Raw genomic sequence first — 25,313 nt, forward strand, 5'->3', positions numbered from 1 at the left:
CAGCGGTGGAGAAAAATGCACGAATGTGCATCCACCCCGCTTTGTACACACAAAGATAAAGATCCCCCGTATAGCCTTAACAGACTGTAGGGGCAAGTGCTGTTAGCGAGTAGCACCTATGAAGGCCGCAACGGTACATGAGGGGGTGGGTGGCCAGCACCACCGCCGACCGCCTTTGTCTCCCCAGTGGCAATGTTTACACACCGCACCAGGTACTCATTTGAGGCTGAGTCGACCTAGGGGAGGCCCGGGACCGGTTCAGATAATCGTCACTGGTGTTGGCCGTGAGCGGGAATCGAACCCGTGTCACCGGGTTCATAGCGCAGCGCGCTAACCGCTACACCACCGCTCCCCACATATACACTCCCTTGTACACACACCCACACAAGAGTGGACATACACAGTGCTGTAGGAAAATACACGAATGTGCATACACACCGCTTTGTTAAGTGGTCTTGTTGAGCTAAAGTTGGAGAAAGACTTTGCTTACACACGCTTACAAGCGATACCATTTCGATTATCAATAAAAGTGTTTGAGATCAATCGTAATAATTGTCGTGAATTAAATTAAACAAATCACCTTGATTTACTGACGCGCTCAAATCAACATTAATACTTAAATATGTTTTATAAAACAAAGTCAGTACACTATACATTTGCACCTCTTAGTCAAAATCGAACTGGACATCAGCATTTTGATACTTCAGACTCTATGTCGATGTTAAATCCTCTAAACTTGCATCAGTTTAAAAGACATTGTCGGGTGAATATTGGCAAATTAACACGAAGCACGGAATAATGCATGGAAATGTAGATATTTATTTCAACGGAAGCGTACAATTATGCAGTGAGATATGCATATGTATTAAGGTTAAATTACAATGGCCGGATTAGCGAAGTTATGTTGCTACATATGCGGATTGTTAATGTAAAAATTAACAATTGAATGCAAAGTTTATGATAATCCAAGACGAGAACTAAGGATTTGAATGCTAGAGGGGAGTTATAAGGGGCTTAAAATCAGACCTCAAGATCATTTCGAGAGGGATTTCGCTGAGGATAGACGTGCAACTCCTCGCTCTGCAGATTACCCTTCTCCTGCGAGACCCAGCCTGGCGAGCCCGATTGACTGGCGACTGGGAGAGTTCGTGGCGATCTCTTCAGACGGGTTACAGGGACATCGACACGCTGTGCATCAACAAGTAAGTGTCTTCGTTAGTGGATAAAACTGGTAGTCGCGTGTAGCTCGACTTACGAGACGTTACTGTGTGTCGGTTAGACGTTAGTGAGAGTTTGCTTTTTGGCGATTTGAGACAGACATCCACGCAGCTTAGAGGGTGCCTTTAACTCTCAACAACACCCGCGACTGTTACTCTGCTCTGAAGAATCAGTTACATGGAGCAGATAAACTATTCACAGCGCCACGCACACACGGGCGAGAAGCCGTTCAATTGCTCTGTGTGTGGGAAAGCATTTTCACTGAAATCAAATCTTAACACTCACCAGAAAACACACTCGGGCGAGAAGCTATTCAATTGCTCTGTGTGTGGGAAGGCATTTGCGGATAAATCAAATCTTAACAGTCACCAGAAGACACACTCGGGCGAAAAACCATTCAATTGCGCTGTGTGCGGGAAGGCATTTTCACGGAAATCAATTCTTATAGATCACCAAAAAACACACTCGGGCGAGAAGCCATTCAGGTGCTCTCTTTGTGGGAAGGCATTTGCATGGAAGTCAGCTCTTCACAGGCACCAGAAAACACACTCGGGTGAAAAGACATTTAATTGCTCTACGAGGGAGAGGACATGTTCACAGTCATCACCCCGAAACAAGCATCAAAGTGCTGAAATGAGTCCTGAAAAAAAATGCATCTTTCGAACCTATGCAGTTGGATCCTGAGAGATGGCTGAATGTAGTGGATGTAACGAGTCCTGACGACAATTCAACTTTCAACCCCATGAAGTTGGATCCGGAGAGATGGCTAGATGTAGTGGAGTTTCTGAAAACTCAAACGTATTGAGTACATCTGTTAACTGTTGCATTGTGTATATTCGCGTATCTAAGATATATTTTTTCAGTGATTTCCAGTACTCCGAGCTAGAGTGATGTTGTGAATGGTCTATAATGTGTTCAGATGAAAGCCTTCCTTTTAAGTTCCAGAAGTGTTCACTTACTTCAGGATGACAACAATGTTATACTTCTATAGATGCGTTGCTTCGTCTGGTGGTTGTATCATCGGGACTGGTAAATGTGTGGTGTTTATGGTAGAAGGTGCCATGTCATCTTCTCACAGCTAATTGCGTGTTAAAGTTTATTCTAGACTTCGTCACGTTAAGGTGGTGCTTTGTAGTGCAATCGGATTACTTGTTGATGTGTTGTGAAGCGCAGTGGTTGTGTGGTGGTTCAATTTCTAATTTTACTCTCGTGGTTAAGTGGTTTTGTTGAGCTAAAGTTGGAGAAATACTGTGATCACAACTTTGCTCAATATTTTAAACATGTTCTTAATTTTCGATTTAAAGCTTTCGTGACTGCAGGGATTCATCTTCTTGGTTCTTTCAGGTAAAGTGACGTAGAATGGAAATAATAAAATAATAATATTTTATGATGTTTTATTTTTATTATTTTATTATTTCCATTCTACGTGACTTTACCGAAAGAACCAAGAAGATGTTCTTAAAAAATATTTTATCATTGTGTAATAAACAAAATAACTTAAAGTAATAGGTTTCAGAGTGTGCGTGGATTGCACGTTCGTTGTTCTTGTGTTTGATGGCTTGGACTTCTGGACGAATGGCTTCAGTCAAAAGGACGTCGATGGGGAAATCGACGTTTACGTGTTAGATTTTAAGAATATGTTTTAACTGTTGAATTCCTATTGGGAAATAATTTGCCTAGTTCCTTCCTGTTTGAGCATGCGTATGAATAAAGATTTCGATACGAGTATTAACGTGAATTTTCTTGCAGAACAATAAAGACCTGACATGTTAAAGATGACTAATCGTCCCTTATTGCTACAATGTTCATAGCGAACACGCGTGGAGGCGAGTTTCAGGTGAAGCATCTCCAGCACACAAGTTGACCCTCACCTGGCAGCATCGTGGCTGTCCGCTGATCACACTCATGACGTCACACTCATGACGTCACACGCACGAGCTGTAGGGGCGGGGCTCTGTCCGCTCAGTGGCGCTGTTTTCATTAATTTAGCACCACGAGCGGGGAGTCTCATCCCTGTAGTTCCCTGTTGTGGTGCCGCATTCATCACCACGTTGCCCCTCAATGATTTGTACGAAACGATATGAAAATAAGTTGTGTGTTCCACTATACAAACTTACACGAGTACACATATACACTCCCTTGTACACACACCCACACACGAGTTTACATACACCGCGGTGGAGAAAAATGCACGAATGTGCATCCACCCCGCTTTGTACACACAAAGATAAAGATCCCCCGTATAGCCTTAACAGACTGTAGGGGCAAGTGCTGTTAGCGAGCACCTATGAAGGCCGCAACGGTACACGAGGGGGTGGGTGGCCAGCACCATGCCCGACCGCCTTTGTCTCCCTCGTGGCAATGTTTACACACCGCACCAGGTACTCATTTGAGGCTGAGTCGACCTAGGGGAGGCCCGGGACCGGTTCAGATAATCGTCACTGGTGTTGGCCGTGAGCGGGAATCGAACCCGTGTAGCCGGGTTCATAGCGCAGCGCGCTAACCGCTACACCACCGCTCCCCACATATACACTCCGTTGTACACACACCCACACACGAGTGGACATACACAGTGCTGTAGGAAAATGCACGAATGTGCATACACACCGCTTTGTACATACACACACGGGTGCACATGCATACACGAGTGCGTACACCCATTTGTGCATTTATACATACGACACATATGTATAGATGCACAAATGAGTGTAAATGCATCGGGGTGTAGATACATGCACAGTGTAATTGCACACAGCAATATACATAAACACATGTGCACGTATACAGCAGTGTGCATGCTCAGGGATTGCGTTTCAACACACACAAATATGCGAGCACACACGATTGTACATACATACACACACGTGTACAGACCCACACGTGTCCATGAACGAGTGTAAATACACACACGAGTGCACATACACACGAATATACCCACAGAGAAGTACACACCCATGTCCATACACATGGCTACAGTTCCCTGCTGTAATGGCTGGTGCTTATGCTAGAAGGTGGCATGTGTTGTAATTATTGCACAGCAAATGATGTGAGCGTGCTGTCTTGTTGATTCCAAACTTTGTCACGTTAAGGTGGTGCTTCGTAGTCCTATCGGATTACTTGTTGATGTAGTGTGATGCGCATTGGTTGTGAGGTGTTTCAATTCCTGATTTTACTCTCGTTGTTAAGTGGTCTTGTTGAGCTAAAGTTGGAGAAAGACATTGCTCACACACGCTTACAAGCGATACAATTTCGATTATCAATAAAAGTGTATGACAGCAATCGTAATAATTGTCGTGAATTAAATTAAACAAATCACCTTGATTTACTGACGCGCTCATATCAACACAAATACTTAAATATATTTTTATAAAACAAAGTCAGTACAGTATATATTTGTACCTCTTAGTCGAAATCGAACTGGACATCAGCATTTTGATACTTCAGACTGTATGTCGATGTTAAATCCTCTAAACTTGCTTCAGTTTAAAGGACATTGTCGGGTGAATATTGGCAAATTATCACGAAGCACGAAATTATGCATGGATATGTATATCTTTATTTAAACGGAAGCATACAATTATGCAGTGAGATATGCATATGTATTAAGGTTAAATTGCAATGGCCGGATTAGCTAAGCTATGTTGCTACATATGCGGATTGTTAATGTAGAAATTAACAATTGAATGCAAAGTCGATGATAATCCAAGACGAGAACAAAGGAATTGAATGCTAGAGGGGAGTTATAAGGGGCTTAAAATCAGACCTCAAGACCATTTCGAGAGGGATTTCACTGAGGATAGACGCGCAACTCTTTGCTCTGCAGATTACCCTTCTCCTGCGAGACCCAGCCTGGCGAGCTCGATTGCCTGGCGACTGGGAGAGTTCGTGGCGATCTCTTCAGACGGGTTACAGGGACATCGACACGCCGTGCATCAACAAGTAAGTGTCTTCGTTAGTGGATACAACTGGTAGTCGCGTGTAGCCCGACTTACGAGACGTTACTGTGTGTCGGTTAGACGTTAGTGAGAGTTTGCTTTTTGGCGATTTGAGACAGACATCCACGCAGCTTAGAGGGTGCCTTTAACTCTCAACAACACCCGCGACTGTTACTCTGCTCTGAAGAATCAGTCACATGGAGCAGATAAACTATCCACATCGCCACGCACACACGGGCGAGAAGCCGTTCAATTGCTCTGTGTGTGGGAAGGCATTTTCACGGAAATCCCATCTTAACAGACACCATAAAACACACGCGGGCGAGAAGCCGTTCAGTTGCTCTGTGTGTGGGAAGGCATTTTCACGGAAATCCCATCTTAACAGACACCATAAAATACACGCGGGCGAGAAGCCGTTCAATTGCTCTGTGTGTGGGAAGGCATTTTCACGGAAATCGAATCTTAACGATCACCAGAAGACACACACGGGCGAGAAGCCATTCAAATGCTCTGCGTGTGGGAAGGCATTTTCACATAAATCACATCTTAACAGACACCAGAAAACACACTCGGGTGAGAAGCCATTCAGTTGCTCTGTTTGTGGGAAGGCATTTTCACATAAATCACATCTAAAGAGACACCAGAAAACACACACGAACGAGAAGCCATTCAATTGCGCTGTGTGCGGGAAGGCATTTTCACGGAAATAAAATCTTCAGTCACAAGAAAACACACTCGGGCTAGAAGCCATTTCATTGCTCTACGAGGGAGAGGACATGTTCACGGCCATCACCCCGAAACAAGCACCAGAAGATCCGCAATGATAGGGAAGTGAAATCAAAATGTAGAATTCAAAGTGCTGCAATGAGTCCTGAAAAAATGCATCTTTCGAACCTATGCAGGTGGATCCTGAAAGATGGCGAGATGTAGTGGATGTAATCAGCGCTGACGACAATTCCTCTTTCGACCCCATGAAGTTGGATCCGGAGAGATGGCTGGATGTAGTGGAGTGGCTGAAGACGTATTGAGTACATCTGTTAACTGTTGCATTGTGTATATTCGCGTATCTAAGATATATTTTTTCAGTGATTTCCAGTACTCCGAGCTAGAGTGATGTTGTGAATGGTCTATACTGTGTTCAGATGAACGTATTCCTTTTAATTTCCAGAAGTGTTCACTTATTTCAGGATGACAACAATGTTATACTTCTATAGATGCGTTGCTTCGTCTGGTGGTTGTATCATCGGGACTGGTAAATGTTTGGTGTTTATGGTAGAAGGTGCCATGTCATCCTCTCACAGCTAATTGCGTGTTAAAGTTTATTCTAGACTTCGTCACGTTAAGGTGGTGCTTTGTAGTCCTATCGGACTACTTGTTGATGTGGTGTGATGCGCAGTGGTTGTGTGGTGGTTCAATTTCTAATTTTACTCTCGTGGTTAAGTGGTTTTGTTGATTTAAAGTTGGAGAAATACTGTGATCACAACTTTGCTCAATATTTTAAACATGTTCTTAATTTTCGATTTAAAGCTTTCGTGACTGCAGGGATTCATCTTCTTGGTTCTTTCAGGTAAAGTGACGTAGAATGGAAATAATAAAATAATAATATTTTATGATGTTTTATTTTTATTATTTTATTATTTCCATTCTACGTGACTTTACCGAAAGAACCAAGAAGATGTTCTTAAAAAATATTTTATCATTGTGTAATAAACAAAATAACTTAAAGTAATAGGTTTCAGAGTGTGCGTGGATTGCACGTTCGTTGTTCTTGTGTTTGATGGCTTGGACTTCTGGGCGAATGGCTTCAGTCAAAAGGACGTCGATGGGGAAATCGACGTTTACGTGTTAGATTTTAAGAATATGTTTTAACTGTTGAATTCCTATTGGGAAATAATTTGCCTAGTTCCTTCCTGTTTGAGCATGCGTATGAATAAAGATTTCGATACGAGTATTAACGTGAATTTTCTTGCAGAACAATAAAGACCTGACATGTTAAAGATGACTAATCGTCCCTTATTGCTACAATGTTCATAGCGAACACGCGTGGAGGCGAGTTTCAGGTGAAGCATCTCCAGCACACAAGTTGACCCTCACCTGGCAGCATCGTGGCTGTCCGCTGATCACACTCATGACGTCACACTCATGACGTCACACGCACGAGCTGTAGGGGCGGGGCTCTGTCCGCTCAGTGGCGCTGTTTTCATTAATTTAGCACCACGAGCGGGGAGTCTCATCCCTGTAGTTCCCTGTTGTGGTGCCGCATTCATCACCACGTTGCCCCTCAATGATTTGTACGAAACGATATGAAAATAAGTTGTGTGTTCCACTATACAAACTTACACGAGTACACATATACACTCCCTTGTACACACACCCACACACGAGTTTACATACACCGCGGTGGAGAAAAATGCACGAATGTGCATCCACCCCGCTTTGTACACACAAAGATAAAGATCCCCCGTATAGCCTTAACATACTGTAGGGGCAAGTGCTGTTAGCGAGCACCTATGAAGGCCGCAACGGTACACGAGGGGGTGGGTGGCCAGCACCACGCCCGACCGCCTTTGTCTCCCTCGTGGCAATGTTTACACACCGCACCAGGTACTCATTTGAGGCTGAGTCGACCTAGGGGAGGCCCGGGACCGGTTCAGATAATCGTCACTGGTGTTGGCCGTGAGCGGGAATCGAACCCGTGAAGCCGGGTTCATAGCGCAGCGCGCTAACCGCTACACCACCGCTCCCCACATATACACTCCGTTGTACACACACCCACACACGAGTGGACATACACAGTGCTGTAGGAAAATGCACGAATGTGCATACACACCGCTTTGTACATACACACACGGGTGCACATGCATACACGAGTGCGTACACCCATTTGTGCATTTATACATACGACACATATGTATAGATGCACAAATGAGTGTAAATGCATCGGGGTGTAGATACATGCACAGTGTAATTGCACACAGCAATATACATAAACACATGTGCACGTATACAGCAGTGTGCATGCTCAGGGATTGCGTTTCAACACACACAAATATGCGAGCACACACGATTGTACATACATACACACACGTGTACAGACCCACACGTGTCCATGAACGAGTGTAAATACACACACGAGGGCACATACACACGAATATACCCACAGAGAAGTACACACCCATGTCCATACACATGGCTACAGTTCCCTGCTGTAATGGCTGGTGCTTATGCTAGAAGGTGGCATGTGTTGTAATTATTGCACAGCAAATTATGTGAGCGTGCTGTCTTGTTGATTCCAAACTTTGTCACGTTAAGGTGGTGCTTCGTAGTCCTATCGGATTACTTGTTGATGTAGTGTGATGCGCATTGGTTGTGAGGTGTTTCAATTCCTGATTTTACTCTCGTTGTTAAGTGGTCTTGTTGAGCTAAAGTTGGAGAAAGACATTGCTCACACACGCTTACAAGCGATACAATTTCGATTATCAATAAAAGTGTATGACAGCAATCGTAATAATTGTCGTGAATTAAATTAAACAAATCACCTTGATTTACTGACGCGCTCATATCAACACAAATACTTAAATATATTTTTATAAAACAAAGTCAGTACAGTATATATTTGTACCTCTTAGTCGAAATCGAACTGGACATCAGCATTTTGATACTTCAGACTGTATGTCGATGTTAAATCCTCTAAACTTGCTTCAGTTTAAAGGACATTGTCGGGTGAATATTGGCAAATTATCACGAAGCACGAAATTATGCATGGATATGTATATCTTTATTTAAACGGAAGCATACAATTATGCAGTGAGATATGCATATGTATTAAGGTTAAATTGCAATGGCCGGATTAGCTAAGCTATGTTGCTACATATGCGGATTGTTAATGTAGAAATTAACAATTGAATGCAAAGTCGATGATAATCCAAGACGAGAACAAAGGAATTGAATGCTAGAGGGGAGTTATAAGGGGCTTAAAATCAGACCTCAAGACCATTTCGAGAGGGATTTCACTGAGGATAGACGCGCAACTCTTTGCTCTGCAGATTACCCTTCTCCTGCGAGACCCAGCCTGGCGAGCTCGATTGCCTGGCGACTGGGAGAGTTCGTGGCGATCTCTTCAGACGGGTTACAGGGACATCGACACGCCGTGCATCAACAAGTAAGTGTCTTCGTTAGTGGATACAACTGGTAGTCGCGTGTAGCCCGACTTACGAGACGTTACTGTGTGTCGGTTAGACGTTAGTGAGAGTTTGCTTTTTGGCGATTTGAGACAGACATCCACGCAGCTTAGAGGGTGCCTTTAACTCTCAACAACACCCGCGACTGTTACTCTGCTCTGAAGAATCAGTCACATGGAGCAGATAAACTATCCACATCGCCACGCACACACGGGCGAGAAGCCGTTCAATTGCTCTGTGTGTGGGAAGGCATTTTCACGGAAATCCCATCTTAACAGACACCATAAAACACACGCGGGCGAGAAGCCGTTCAGTTGCTCTGTGTGTGGGAAGGCATTTTCACGGAAATCCCATCTTAACAGACACCATAAAATACACGCGGGCGAGAAGCCGTTCAATTGCTCTGTGTGTGGGAAGGCATTTTCACGGAAATCGAATCTTAACGATCACCAGAAGACACACACGGGCGAGAAGCCATTCAAATGCTCTGCGTGTGGGAAGGCATTTTCACATAAATCACATCTTAACAGACACCAGAAAACACACTCGGGTGAGAAGCCATTCAGTTGCTCTGTTTGTGGGAAGGCATTTTCACATAAATCACATCTAAAGAGACACCAGAAAACACACACGAACGAGAAGCCATTCAATTGCGCTGTGTGCGGGAAGGCATTTTCACGGAAATAAAATCTTCAGTCACAAGAAAACACACTCGGGCTAGAAGCCATTTCATTGCTCTACGAGGGAGAGGACATGTTCACGGCCATCACCCCGAAACAAGCACCAGAAGATCCGCAATGATAGGGAAGTGAAATCAAAATGTAGAATTCAAAGTGCTGCAATGAGTCCTGAAAAAATGCATCTTTCGAACCTATGCAGGTGGATCCTGAAAGATGGCGAGATGTAGTGGATGTAATCAGCGCTGACGACAATTCCTCTTTCGACCCCATGAAGTTGGATCCGGAGAGATGGCTGGATGTAGTGGAGTGGCTGAAGACGTATTGAGTACATCTGTTAACTGTTGCATTGTGTATATTCGCGTATCTAAGATATATTTTTTCAGTGATTTCCAGTACTCCGAGCTAGAGTGATGTTGTGAATGGTCTATACTGTGTTCAGATGAACGTATTCCTTTTAATTTCCAGAAGTGTTCACTTATTTCAGGATGACAACAATGTTATACTTCTATAGATGCGTTGCTTCGTCTGGTGGTTGTATCATCGGGACTGGTAAATGTTTGGTGTTTATGGTAGAAGGTGCCATGTCATCCTCTCACAGCTAATTGCGTGTTAAAGTTTATTCTAGACTTCGTCACGTTAAGGTGGTGCTTTGTAGTCCTATCGGACTACTTGTTGATGTGGTGTGATGCGCAGTGGTTGTGTGGTGGTTCAATTTCTAATTTTACTCTCGTGGTTAAGTGGTTTTGTTGATTTAAAGTTGGAGAAATACTGTGATCACAACTTTGCTCAATATTTTAAACATGTTCTTAATTTTCGATTTAAAGCTTTCGTGACTGCAGGGATTCATCTTCTTGGTTCTTTCAGGTAAAGTGACGTAGAATGGAAATAATAAAATAATAATATTTTATGATGTTTTATTTTTATTATTTTATTATTTCCATTCTACGTGACTTTACCGAAAGAACCAAGAAGATGTTCTTAAAAAATATTTTATCATTGTGTAATAAACAAAATAACTTAAAGTAATAGGTTTCAGAGTGTGCGTGGATTGCACGTTCGTTGTTCTTGTGTTTGATGGCTTGGACTTCTGGGCGAATGGCTTCAGTCAAAAGGACGTCGATGGGGAAATCGACGTTTACGTGTTAGATTTTAAGAATATGTTTTAACTGTTGAATTCCTATTGGGAAATAATTTGCCTAGTTCCTTCCTGTTTGAGCATGCGTATGAATAAAGATTTCGATACGAGTATTAACGTGAATTTTCTTGCAGAACAATAAAGACCTGACATGTTAAAGATGACTAATCGTCCCTTATTGCTACAATGTTCATAGCGAACACGCGTGGAGGCGAGTTTCAGGTGAAGCATCTCCAGCACACAAGTTGACCCTCACCTGGCAGCATCGTGGCTGTCCGCTGATCACACTCATGACGTCACACTCATGACGTCACACGCACGAGCTGTAGGGGCGGGGCTCTGTCCGCTCAGTGGCGCTGTTTTCATTAATTTAGCACCACGAGCGGGGAGTCTCATCCCTGTAGTTCCCTGTTGTGGTGCCGCATTCATCACCACGTTGCCCCTCAATTCTTTGTACGACACGATATGAAAATAAGTTGTGTGTTCCACTACAAAAACTTACACGAGTACACATATACACTCCCTTGTAAACACACCCACACACGAGTTGACATACACAGCGGTGGAGAAAAATGCACGAATGTGCATCCACCCCGCTTTGTACACACAAAGATAAAGATCCCCCGTATAGCCTTAACAGACTGTAGGGGCAAGTGCTGTTAGCGAGCACCTATGAAGGCCGCAACGGTACACGAGGGGGTGGGTGGCCAGCACCACGCCCGACCGCCTTTGTCTCCCTCGTGGCAATGTTTACACACCGCACCAGGTACTCATTTGAGGCTGAGTCGACCTAGGGGAGGCCCGGGACCGGTTCAGATAATCGTCACTGGTGTTGGCCGTGAGCGGGAATCGAACCCGTGTAGCCGGGTTCATAGCGCAGCGCGCTAACCGCTACACCACCGCTCCCCACATATACACTCCCTTGTACACGCACCCACACACGAGTGGACATACACAGAGCTGTAGATACATACACGAATGTGCATACACACAGCTTTGTACATACACACACGGATGCACATGCATACACGAGTGCGCATACACACACGAGTATACATACACAGCAGTGTACGTACACAGGGATTGCGTTTGACATCACAAATAAATGTGCGAACAAATTAGTGTACATACATATACACACATACACGCATGTACATATCCACAAAAACAAGTGTAAATATACACGTGTACACACATTGCAGAGTGAATATGAGCAAATGAACGCGAATTATGTGGTGAGATGCACATATGCATTCAGACTTAAGCTCAATAGCCAGATTAACGAAGCTAATTGCTAGATATGCAGATTGGAAATTCCAAAAATAACAATTGAATGTAAAGTTCATGAAATTCAACGTCGGAAAACTTCATCTTTCATCAATGCAACACCATTCCAAACGACCCCACCATTTGTGTGCTGGTGTCATTGACCCAATTCGATTGATACCTGTGACTTACAGCTTTCCACACCTTACGCCACGCTCCCACGCCCCCTTCATTCGTTTTTTTGTTTATCAGAAGGAGGCACTCTCTGTTGTTTGTCAATCTCCTGCCACGAGTAAAGTTTTGCAAAAACAACCCCCTTCGTTCATTGACGGTGTTGGACGGTAACGCTGTGGTGGATGTGAGCAATGTCCCGGAGGTAAGGCTCGTAGCCACCACAGCGTCCCACGAGGTCTTTGGACGGGTGCGAGGGGCTGGTAACACCTCAATAGTCAATGAAATTAGCAAAACAACTCGTATTCTTAGGTTTTTTCGGTAAGGTCACGTAGGTAAAACACATTAAAAAGTAAAATAAAATAAAAATCACGACGTTTCAGAGGCAACACAAGCTTCCGTCTTCAGGTGGTACCATCACAGCCAAGACAGCTGTATCAAAAAAAAAACTCGTCGCAAATTTTAAACACGGGCAAAATATTGAACACATGCACACAGGTGTATATACACACCGAAGGTCGTAAGTTACAGACTAAAAGATGACGATTGTTTTTTTTGCGTAACGTTATTATGAACCACGCTTTCAAGCTAAACCATTCAGATGATTATTCAAAGTTCATGACAGAAATTATAACAAAACACACTCGTTTGCTAAAAGCGCCATGCTCAACACGAGTGTTCTTAAATATGTTTATTAAACAGGTTCAGAACAGTATTAACTTGCACCTATTAGTCCAAGATGGGGCCGGCTAGTTTTTTTAGGCTAGTCCCGTGTGTGTTTGTTGTGTGAGGTGTCTTGATAGCAGTCGTTCTCCACTGTAGTCCTGGCATCTGCTGCTCAGATTCCTTCCACAGCTGTGGTCCCAGTGGCACCGTCTCTCCGGGGGGGAACCATGTGGTGTGTGTGTGTGACGTGTATCACGGGGTGTGTGGGTGTGTGCCTGGGATGTGTCACGGGGTGGGTGGGTAGTCTGGTGATAGTGGTCATGGTTGGCAGCGATCCACGACCACAACAACCACCCCTACTGTGTGGTGGACATGCCACCACAAAGCAGCACGCGGCGGAGGAGTGAGGTGATCGCTCTCGCCACGCGAGCAAGGCCCCCTCGCTTCCTCTTCTTTCCCTGCATCAACAACAACAACAACAATAACCGCCATTCGCCACTAAGTGGCGGTGACGTCACCACGACGCTTGTGCCAGGCCAAGTGCACCTTGAGGCTACCACGTGAAGTGTCGAACGCCCGCTGGCAGGAGGTCACGGGGCAGACCCAGCAGGTGCCACGGGTCGACTGACCGAGATTACCGAGATGACTGGCTGATGCACCACCTGTGCCCCCTACTGTACCAACTTGCTGTGCTTTAGCCACCCGGCGCTCCGCTCGTTGTTGTGAGCGTCGCTCCTCCGCCCTCCGTTGTTGTTGGAGGGCGACTGCCTCCAACTGCCCAGTAGCGTCCTTCACGAGCCTGCATCACCACCTCCACCACCTGCACCTCCTCCACCTCCTCCTTTGTCTCGTCCTCCATCTCTTCCATCGTGAGAATTATTTTATTATGTTTTATTTTTATTATTTTATTTCTTCCCTTCTACGTGACTTTACCGAAAGAACCATGAGGATGAATCCCTGCAGTTTAGAGGACATTGTCGGGTGAATATTGGCAAATTATCACGAAGCACGAAATTATGCATGGATATGTATATCTTTATTTAAACGGAAGCATACAATTATGCAGTGAGATATGCATATGTATTAAGGTTAAATTGCAATGGCCGGATTAGCTAAGCTATGTTGCTACATATGCGGATTGTTAATGTAGAAATTAACAATTGAATGCAAAGTCGATGATAATCCAAGACGAGAACAAAGGAATTGAATGCTAGAGGGGAGTTATAAGGGGCTTAAAATCAGACCTCAAGACCATTTCGAGAGGGATTTCACTGAGGATAGACGCGCAACTCTTCGCTCTGCAGATTACCCTTCTCCTGCGAGACCCAGCCTGGCGAGCTCGATTGCCTGGCGACTGGGAGAGTTCGTGGCGATCTCTTCAGACGGGTTACAGGGACATCGACACGCCGTGCATCAACAAGTAAGTGTCTTCGTTAGTGGATACAACTGGTAGTCGCGTGTAGCCCGACTTACGAGACGTTACTGTGTGTCGGTTAGACGTTAGTGAGAGTTTGCTTTTTGGCGATTTGAGACAGACATCCACGCAGCTTAGAGGGTGCCTTTAACTCTCAACAACACCCGCGACTGTTACTCTGCTCTGAAGAATCAGTCACATGGAGCAGATAAACTATCCACATCGCCACGCACACACGGGCGAGAAGCCGTTCAATTGCTCTGTGTGTGGGAAGGCATTTTCACGGAAATCCCATCTTAACAGACACCATAAAACACACGCGGGCGAGAAGCCGTTCAGTTGCTCTGTGTGTGGGAAGGCATTTTCACGGAAATCCCATCTTAACAGACACCATAAAATACACGCGGGCGAGAAGCCGTTCAATTGCTCTGTGTGTGGGAAGGCATTTTCACGGAAATCGAATCTTAACGATCACCAGAAGACACACACGGGCGAGAAGCCATTCAAATGCTCTGCGTGTGGGAAGGCATTTTCACATAAATCACATCTTAACAGACACCAGAAAACACACTCGGGTGAGAAGCCATTCAGTTGCTCTGTTTGTGGGAAGGCATTTGCGGAGAAATCACATCTAAAGAGACACCAGAAAACACACACGAACGAGAAGCCATTCAATTGCGCTGTGTGCGGGAAGGCATTTTCACGGAAATAAAATCTTCAGTCACAAGAAAACACACTCGGGCTAGAAGCCATTTCATTGCTCTACGAGGGAGAGGACATGTTCACGGCCATCACCCCGAAACAAGCACCAGAAGATCCGCAATGATAGGGAAGTGAAATCAAAATGTAGAATTCAAAGTGCTGCAATGAGTCCTGAAAAAATGCATCTTTCGAACCTATGCAGGTGGATCCTGAAAGATGGCGAGATGTAGTGGATGTAATCAGCGCTGACGACAATTCCTCTTTCGACCCCATGAAGTTGGATCCGGAGAGATGGCTGGATGTAGTGGAGTGGCTGAATACGTATTGAGTACATCTGTTAACTGTTGCCCTGTGTATATTCGTGTCTCTTAGATATATTTTTTTCAGTGATTTCCAGTACTCCGAGCTAGAGTGATGTTGTGAATGGTCTATACTGTGTTCAGATGAACGTATTCCTTTTAATTTCCAGAAGTGTTCACTTATTTCAGGATGACAACAATGTTATACTTCTATAGATGCGTTGCTTCGTCTGGTGGTTGTATCATCGGGACTGGTAAATGTTTGGTGTTTATGGTAGAAGGTGCCATGTCATCCTCTCACAGCTAATTGCGTGTTAAAGTTTATTCTAGACTTCGTCACGTTAAGGTGGTGCTTTGTAGTCCTATCGGACTACTTGTTGATGTGGTGTGATGCGCAGTGGTTGTGTGGTGGTTCAATTTCTAATTTTACTCTCGTGGTTAAGTGGTTTTGTTGATTTAAAGTTGGAGAAATACTGTGATCACAACTTTGCTCAATATTTTAAACATGTTCTTAATTTTCGATTTAAAGCTTTCGTGACTGCAGGGATTCATCTTCTTGGTTCTTTCAGGTAAAGTGACGTAGAATGGAAATAATAAAATAATAATATTTTACGATGTTTTATTTTTATTATTTTATTATTTCCATTCTACGTGACTTTACCGAAAGAACCAAGAAGATGTTCTTAAAAAATATTTTATCATTGTGTAATAAACAAAATAACTTAAAGTAATAGGTTTCAGAGTGTGCGTGGATTGCACGTTCGGTGTTCTTGTGTTTGATGGCTTGGACTTCTGGACGAATGGCTTCAGTCAAAAGGACGTCGATGGGGAAATCGACGTTTACGTGTTAGATTTTAAGAATATGTTTTAACTGTTGAATTCCTATTGGGAAATAATTTGCCTAGTTCCTTCCTGTTTGAGCATGCGTATGAATAAAGATTTCGATACGAGTATTAACGTGAATTTTCTTGCAGAACAATAAAGACCTGACATGTTAAAGATGACTAATCGTCCCTTATTGCTACAATGTTCATAGCGAACACGTGTGGAGGCGAGTTTCAGGTGAAGCATCTCCAGCACACAAGTTGACCCTCACCTGGCAGCATCGTGGCTGTCAGCTGATCACACTCATGACGTCACACTCATGACGTCACACGCACGAGCTGTAGGGGCGGGGCTCTGTCCGCTCAGTGGCGCTGTTTTCATTAATTTAGCACCACGAGCGGGGAGTCTCATCCCTGTAGTTCCCTGTTGTGGTGCCGCATTCATCACCACGTTGCCCCTCAATTCTTTGTACGACACGATATGAAAATAAGTTGTGTGTTCCACTACAAAAACTTACACGAGTACACATATACACTCCCTTGTAAACACACCCACACACGAGTTGACATACACAGCGGTGGAGAAAAATGCACGAATGTGCATCCACCCCGCTTTGTACACACAAAGATAAAGATCCCCCGTATAGCCTTAACAGACTGTAGGGGCAAGTGCTGTTAGCGAGCACCTATGAAGGCCGCAACGGTACACGAGGGGGTGGGTGGCCAGCACCACGCCCGACCGCCTTTGTCTCCCTCGTGGCAATGTTTACACACCGCACCAGGTACTCATTTGAGGCTGAGTCGACCTAGGGGAGGCCCGGGACCGGTTCAGATAATCGTCACTGGTGTTGGCCGTGAGCGGGAATCGAACCCGTGTAGCCGGGTTCATAGCGCAGCGCGCTAACCGCTACACCACCGCTCCCCACATATACACTCCGTTGTACACACACCCACACACGAGTGGACATACACAGTGCTGTAGGAAAATGCACGAATGTGCATACACACCGCTTTGTACATACACACACGGGTGCACATGCATACACGAGTGCGTACACCCATTTGTGCATTTATACATACGACACATATGTATAGATGCACAAATGAGTGTAAATGCATCGGGGTGTAGATACATGCACAGTGTAATTGCACACAGCAATATACATAAACACATGTGCACGTATACAGCAGTGTGCATGCTCAGGGATTGCGTTTCAACACACACAAATATGCGAGCACACACGATTGTACATACATACACACACGTGTACAGACCCACACGTGTCCATGAACGAGTGTAAATACACACACGAGTGCACATACACACGAATATACCCACAGAGAAGTACACACCCATGTCCATACACATGGCTACAGTTCCCTGCTGTAATGGCTGGTGCTTATGCTAGAAGGTGGCATGTGTTGTAATTATTGCACAGCAAATGATGTGAGCGTGCTGTCTTGTTGATTCCAAACTTTGTCACGTTAAGGTGGTGCTTCGTAGTCCTATCGGATTACTTGTTGATGTAGTGTGATGCGCATTGGTTGTGAGGTGTTTCAATTCCTGATTTTACTCTCGTTGTTAAGTGGTCTTGTTGAGCTAAAGTTGGAGAAAGACATTGCTCACACACGCTTACAAGCGATACAATTTCGATTATCAATAAAAGTGTATGACAGCAATCGTAATAATTGTCGTGAATTAAATTAAACAAATCACCTTGATTTACTGACGCGCTCATATCAACACAAATACTTAAATATATTTTTTATAAAACAAAGTCAGTACAGTATATATTTGTACCTCTTAGTCGAAATCGAACTGGACATCAGCATTTTGATACTTCAGACTGTATGTCGATGTTAAATCCTCTAAACTTGCTTCAGTTTAAAGGACATTGTCGGGTGAATATTGGCAAATTATCACGAAGCACGAAATTATGCATGGATATGTATATCTTTATTTAAACGGAAGCATACAATTATGCAGAGAGATATGCATATGTATTAAGGTTAAATTGCAATGGCCGGATTAGCTAAGCTATGTTGCTACATATGCGGATTGTTAATGTAGAAATTAACAATTGAATGCAAAGTCGATGATAATCCAAGACGAGAACAAAGGAATTGAATGCTAGAGGGGAGTTATAAGGGGCTTAAAATCAGACCTCAAGACCATTTCGAGAGGGATTTCACTGAGGATAGACGCGCAACTCTTCGCTCTGCAGATTACCCTTCTCCTGCGAGACCCAGCCTGGCGAGCACGATTGCCTGGCGACTGGGAGAGTTCGTGGCGATCTCTTCAGACGGGTTACAGGGACATCGACACGCCGTGCATCAACAAGTAAGTGTCTTCGTTAGTGGATACAACTGGTAGTCGCGTGTAGCCCGACTTACGAGCATTACTGTGTGTCGGTTAGACGTTAGTGAGAGTTTGCTTTTTGGCGATTTGAGACAGACATCCACGCAGCTTAGAGGGTGCCTTTAACTCTCAACAACACCCGCGACTGTTACTCTGCTCTGAAGAATCAGTCACATGGAGCAGATAAACTATCCACATCGCCACGCACACACGGGCGAGAAGCCGTTCAATTGCTCTGTGTGTGGGAAGGCATTTTCACGGAAATCCCATCTTAATAGACACCATAAAATACACGCGGGCGAGAAGCCGTTCAATTGCTCTGTGTGTGGGAAGGCATTTTCACGGAAATCCCATCTTAATAGACACCATAAAATACACGCGGGCGAGAAGCCGTTCAATTGCTCTGTGTGTGGGAAGGCATTTTCACGGAAATCTAATCTTAACGATCACCAGAAGACACACACGGGCGAGAAGCCATTCAAATGCTCTGCGTGTGGGAAGGCATTTTCACATAAATCACATCTAAACAGACACCAGAAAACACACTCGGGTGAGAAGCCATTCAGTTGCTCTGTTTGTGGGAAGGCATTTGCGGAGAAATCACATCTAAAGAGACACCAGAAAACACACACGAACGAGAAGCCATTCAATTGCGCTGTGTGCGGGAAGGCATTTTCACGGAAATAAAATCTTCAGTCACAAGAAAACACACTCGGGCTAGAAGCCATTTCATTGCTCTACGAGGGAGAGGACATGTTCACGGCCATCACCCCGAAACAAGCACCAGAAGATCCGCAATGATAGGGAAGTGAAATCAAAATGTAGAATTCAAAGTGCTGCAATGAGTCCTGAAAAAATGCATCTTTCGAACCTATGCAGGTGGATCCTGAAAGATGGCGAGATGTAGTGGATGTAATCAGCGCTGACGACAATTCCTCTTTCGACCCCATGAAGTTGGATCCGGAGAGATGGCTGGATGTAGTGGAGTGGCTGAAGACTCAAACGTATTTAGTACATCTGTTAACTGTTGCCCTGTGTATATTCGTGTCTCTTAGATATATTTTTTCAGTGATTTCCAGTACTCCGAGCTAGAGTGATGTTGTGAATGCTCTATAATGTGTTCAGATGAACGTATTCCTTTTAAGTTCCAGAAGTGTTCACTTATTTCAGGATGACAACAATGTTATACTTCTATAGATGCGTTGCTTCGTCTGGTGGTTGTATCATCGGGACTGGTAAATGTTTGGTGTTTATGGTAGAAGGTGCCATGTCATCCTCTCACAGCTAATTGCGTGTTAAAGTTTATTCTAGACTTCGTCACGTTAAGGTGGTGCTTTGTAGTCCTATCGGACTACTTGTTGATGTGGTGTGATGCGCAGTGGTTGTGTGGTGGTTCAATTTCTAATTTTACTCTCGTGGTTAAGTGGTTTTGTTGATTTAAAGTTGGAGAAATACTGTGATCACAACTTTGCTCAATATTTTAAACATGTTCTTAATTTTCGATTTAAAGCTTTCGTGACTGCAGGGATTCATCTTCTTGGTTCTTTCAGGTAAAGTGACGTAGAATGGAAATAATAAAATAATAATATTTTATGATGTTTTATTTTTATTATTTTATTATTTCCATTCTACGTGACTTTACCGAAAGAACCAAGAAGATGTTCTTAAAAAATATTTTATCATTGTGTAATAAACAAAATAACTTAAAGTAATAGGTTTCAGAGTGTGCGTGGATTGCACGTTCGTTGTTCTTGTGTTTGATGGCTTGGACTTCTGGACGAATGGCTTCAGTCAAAAGGACGTCGATGGGGAAATCGACGTTTACGTGTTAGATTTTAAGAATATGTTTTAACTGTTGAATTCCTATTGGGAAATAATTTGCCTAGTTCCTTCCTGTTTGAGCATGCGTATGAATAAAGATTTCGATACGAGTATTAACGTGAATTTTCTTGCAGAACAATAAAGACCTGACATGTTAAAGATGACTAATCGTCCCTTATTGCTACAATGTTCATAGCGAACACGCGTGGAGGCGAGTTTCAGGTGAAGCATCTCCAGCACACAAGTTGACCCTCACCTGGCAGCATCGTGGCTGTCCGCTGATCACACTCATGACGTCACACTCATGACGTCACACGCACGAGCTGTAGGGGCGGGGCTCTGTCCGCTCAGTGGCGCTGTTTTCATTAATTTAGCACCACGAGCGGGGAGTCTCATCCCTGTAGTTCCCTGTTGTGGTGCCGCATTCATCACCACGTTGCCCCTGAATGATTTGTACGAAACGATATGAAAATAAGTTGTGTGTTCCACTATACAAACTTACACGAGTACACATATACACTCCCTTGTACACACACCCACACACGAGTTTACATACACCGCGGTGGAGAAAAATGCACGAATGTGCATCCACCCCGCTTTGTACACACAAAGATAAAGATCCCCCGTATAGCCTTAACAGACTGTAGGGGCAAGTGCTGTTAGCGAGCACCTATGAAGGCCGCAACGGTACACGAGGGGGTGGGTGGCCAGCACCACGCCCGACCGCCTTTGTCTCCCTCGTGGCAATGTTTACACACCGCACCAGGTACTCATTTGAGGCTGAGTCGACCTAGGGGAGGCCCGGGACCGGTTCAGATAATCGTCACTGGTGTTGGCCGTGAGCGGGAATCGAACCCGTGTAGCCGGGTTCATAGCGCAGCGCGCTAACCGCTACACCACCGCTCCCCACATATACACTCCGTTGTACACACACCCACACACGAGTGGACATACACAGTGCTGTAGGAAAATGCACGAATGTGCATACACACCGCTTTGTACATACACACACGGGTGCACATGCATACACGAGTGCGTACACCCATTTGTGCATTTATACATACGACACATATGTATAGATGCACAAATGAGTGTAAATGCATCGGGGTGTAGATACATGCACAGTGTAATTGCACACAGCAATATACATAAACACATGTGCACGTATACAGCAGTGTGCATGCTCAGGGATTGCGTTTCAACACACACAAATATGCGAGCACACACGATTGTACATACATACACACACGTGTACAGACCCACACGTGTCCATGAACGAGTGTAAATACACACACGAGTGCACATACACACGAATATACCCACAGAGAAGTACACACCCATGTCCATACACATGGCTACAGTTCCCTGCTGTAATGGCTGGTGCTTATGCTAGAAGGTGGCATGTGTTGTAATTATTGCACAGCAAATGATGTGAGCGTGCTGTCTTGTTGATTCCAAACTTTGTCACGTTAAGGTGGTGCTTCGTAGTCCTATCGGATTACTTGTTGATGTAGTGTGATGCGCATTGGTTGTGAGGTGTTTCAATTCCTGATTTTACTCTCGTTGTTAAGTGGTCTTGTTGAGCTAAAGTTGGAGAAAGACATTGCTCACACACGCTTACAAGCGATACAATTTCGATTATCAATAAAAGTGTATGACAGCAATCGTAATAATTGTCGTGAATTAAATTAAACAAATCACCTTGATTTACTGACGCGCTCATATCAACACAAATACTTAAATATATTTTTTATAAAACAAAGTCAGTACAGTATATATTTGTACCTCTTAGTCGAAATCGAACTGGACATCAGCATTTTGATACTTCAGACTGTATGTCGATGTTAAATCCTCTAAACTTGCTTCAGTTTAAAGGACATTGTCGGGTGAATATTGGCAAATTATCACGAAGCACGAAATTATGCATGGATATGTATATCTTTATTTAAACGGAAGCATACAATTATGCAGTGAGATATGCATATGTATTAAGGTTAAATTGCAATGGCCGGATTAGCTAAGCTATGTTGCTACATATGCGGATTGTTAATGTAGAAATTAACAATTGAATGCAAAGTCGATGATAATCCAAGACGAGAACAAAGGAATTGAATGCTAGAGGGGAGTTATAAGGGGCTTAAAATCAGACCTCAAGACCATTTCGAGAGGGATTTCACTGAGGATAGACGCGCAACTCTTCGCTCTGCAGATTACCCTTCTCCTGCGAGACCCAGCCTGGCGAGCTCGATTGCCTGGCGACTGGGAGAGTTCGTGGCGATCTCTTCAGACGGGTTACAGGGACATCGACACGCCGTGCATCAACAAGTAAGTGTCTTCGTTAGTGGATACAACTGGTAGTCGCGTGTAGCCCGACTTACGAGACGTTACTGTGTGTCGGTTAGACGTTAGTGAGAGTTTGCTTTTTGGCGATTTGAGACAGACATCCACGCAGCTTAGAGGGTGCCTTTAACTCTCAACAACACCCGCGACTGTTACTCTGCTCTGAAGAATCAGTCACATGGAGCAGATAAACTATCCACATCGCCACGCACACACGGGCGAGAAGCCGTTCAATTGCTCTGTGTGTGGGAAGGCATTTTCACGGAAATCCCATCTTAATAGACACCATAAAATACACGCGGGCGAGAAGCCGTTCAATTGCTCTGTGTGTGGGAAGGCATTTTCACGGAAATCCCATCTTAATAGACACCATAAAATACACGCGGGCGAGAAGCCGTTCAATTGCTCTGTGTGTGGGAAGGCATTTTCACGGAAATCGAATCTTAACGATCACCAGAAGACACGCACGGGCGAGAAGCCATTCAAATGCTCTGCGTGTGGGAAGGCATTTTCACATAAATCACATCTTAACAGACACCAGAAAACACACTCGGGTGAGAAGCCATTCAGTTGCTCTGTTTGTGGGAAGGCATTTGCGGAGAAATCACATCTAAAGAGACACCAGAAAACACACACGAACGAGAAGCCATTCAATTGCGCTGTGTGCGGGAAGGCATTTTCACGGAAATAAAATCTTCAGTCACAAGAAAACACACTCGGGCTAGAAGCCATTTCATTGCTCTACGAGGGAGAGGACATGTTCACGGCCATCACCCCGAAACAAGCACCAGAAGATCCGCAATGATAGGGAAGTGAAATCAAAATGTAGAATTCAAAGTGCTGCAATGAGTCCTGAAAAAATGCATCTTTCGAACCTATGCAGGTGGATCCTGAAAGATGGCGAGATGTAGTGGATGTAATCAGCGCTGACGACAATTCCTCTTTCGACCCCATGAAGTTGGATCCGGAGAGATGGCTGGATGTAGTGGAGTGGCTGAAGACTCAAACGTATTGAGTACATCTGTTAACTGTTGCCCTGTGTATATTCGTGTCTCTTAGATATATTTTTTCAGTGATTTCCAGTACTCCGAGCTAGAGTGATGTTGTGAATGCTCTATAATGTGTTCAGATGAACGTATTCCTTTTAATTTCCAGAAGTGTTCACTTATTTCAGGATGACAACAATGTTATACTTCTATAGATGCGTTGCTTCGTCTGGTGGTTGTATCATCGGGACTGGTAAATGTTTGGTGTTTATGGTAGAAGGTGTCATGTCATCTTCTCACAGCTAATTGCGTGTTAAAGTTTATTCTAGACTTCGTCACGTTAAGGTGGTGCTTCGTAGTCCTATCGGACTACTTGTTGATGTGTTGTGAAGCGCAGTGGTTGTGTGGTGGTTCAATTTCTAATTTTACTCTCGTGGTTAAGTGGTTTTGTAGAGCTAAAGGTGGAGAAATATTATGATCACAACTTGACCACATGAATATTTTAAACATGTTCTGAATTTTTTTTTATTGTGTAATAAATAAAATAACTTAAAATAATTAGTTTCAGAGTGTGCGTGGATTGCACGTTCGTTGTTCTAGTGTTTGATGGCTTGGACTTCTGAGCGAATGGCTTCAGTCGAAAAGGACGTCAATGGGGAAATCGACGTTTACGTGTTAGATTTTAAGAATATGTTTTAACTGTTGAATTCCTATTGGTAAATAATTTGCCTAGTCCCTTCCTGTTTGAGCATGCGTTTTAATAAAGATTTCAATACGAGTATTAACATGAATTTTCTTGCAGATTAATAAAGACCTGAATTGTTTTTAAAGATTACTGATCGTACGTTATTTCAACCATATCATTCCTTTAAAAAACACGGACGAGTAGACATACACACACGAGTGTGCTTATAAACACGACTGTCTATACAGCGGTGTGCATTCACACACGAGTGTGCATGTGTTTCTACGAGTTTTAGCTTTTATTTACTTGCAGAACAATAAAGACCTGACATGTTAAAGATGACAAATCGTCCCTTATTGAAGAAGGGAAATAATAAAATAATAAAATTAAAACAATTTTTTGAAATAAAATAATTTTATTATCTTTTATTTTAATCAAATAATAAAATAATAAATTTTAAACAAAATAAAATTACTTCCTAAAATTATTTTATTATATTTTATTATTACGTGACTTTTACCGAAAGAACCAAGAAGGTGAAGAAGAAAACAAAACATAATAAAATAATTGTATTATGTTTTATTTTTTTATTATTTCCCTTCTTCGTGACTTTACCGAAAGAACCAAGAAG

The 25,313-nt window shown here is 43.6% G+C and overlaps 2 pseudogenes; one reads left to right on the forward strand and one right to left on the reverse strand.

Moving 5' to 3' along the window:
* Window positions 1–25,313, reverse strand: part of LOC133362195 (uncharacterized) — a 426,135-nt pseudogene that overhangs the window by 192,368 nt on the left and 208,454 nt on the right.
* Window positions 1,435–23,702, forward strand: LOC133362188 (zinc finger protein 91-like; annotated as a pseudogene).

This window comes from Lethenteron reissneri, unplaced genomic scaffold, assembly GCF_015708825.2.
Source record: "Lethenteron reissneri isolate LAM-NWPU_2019-01 unplaced genomic scaffold, ASM1570882v1 scaffold_140, whole genome shotgun sequence".
Classification (NCBI taxonomy): Eukaryota; Metazoa; Chordata; class Hyperoartia; order Petromyzontiformes; family Petromyzontidae; genus Lethenteron; species Lethenteron reissneri.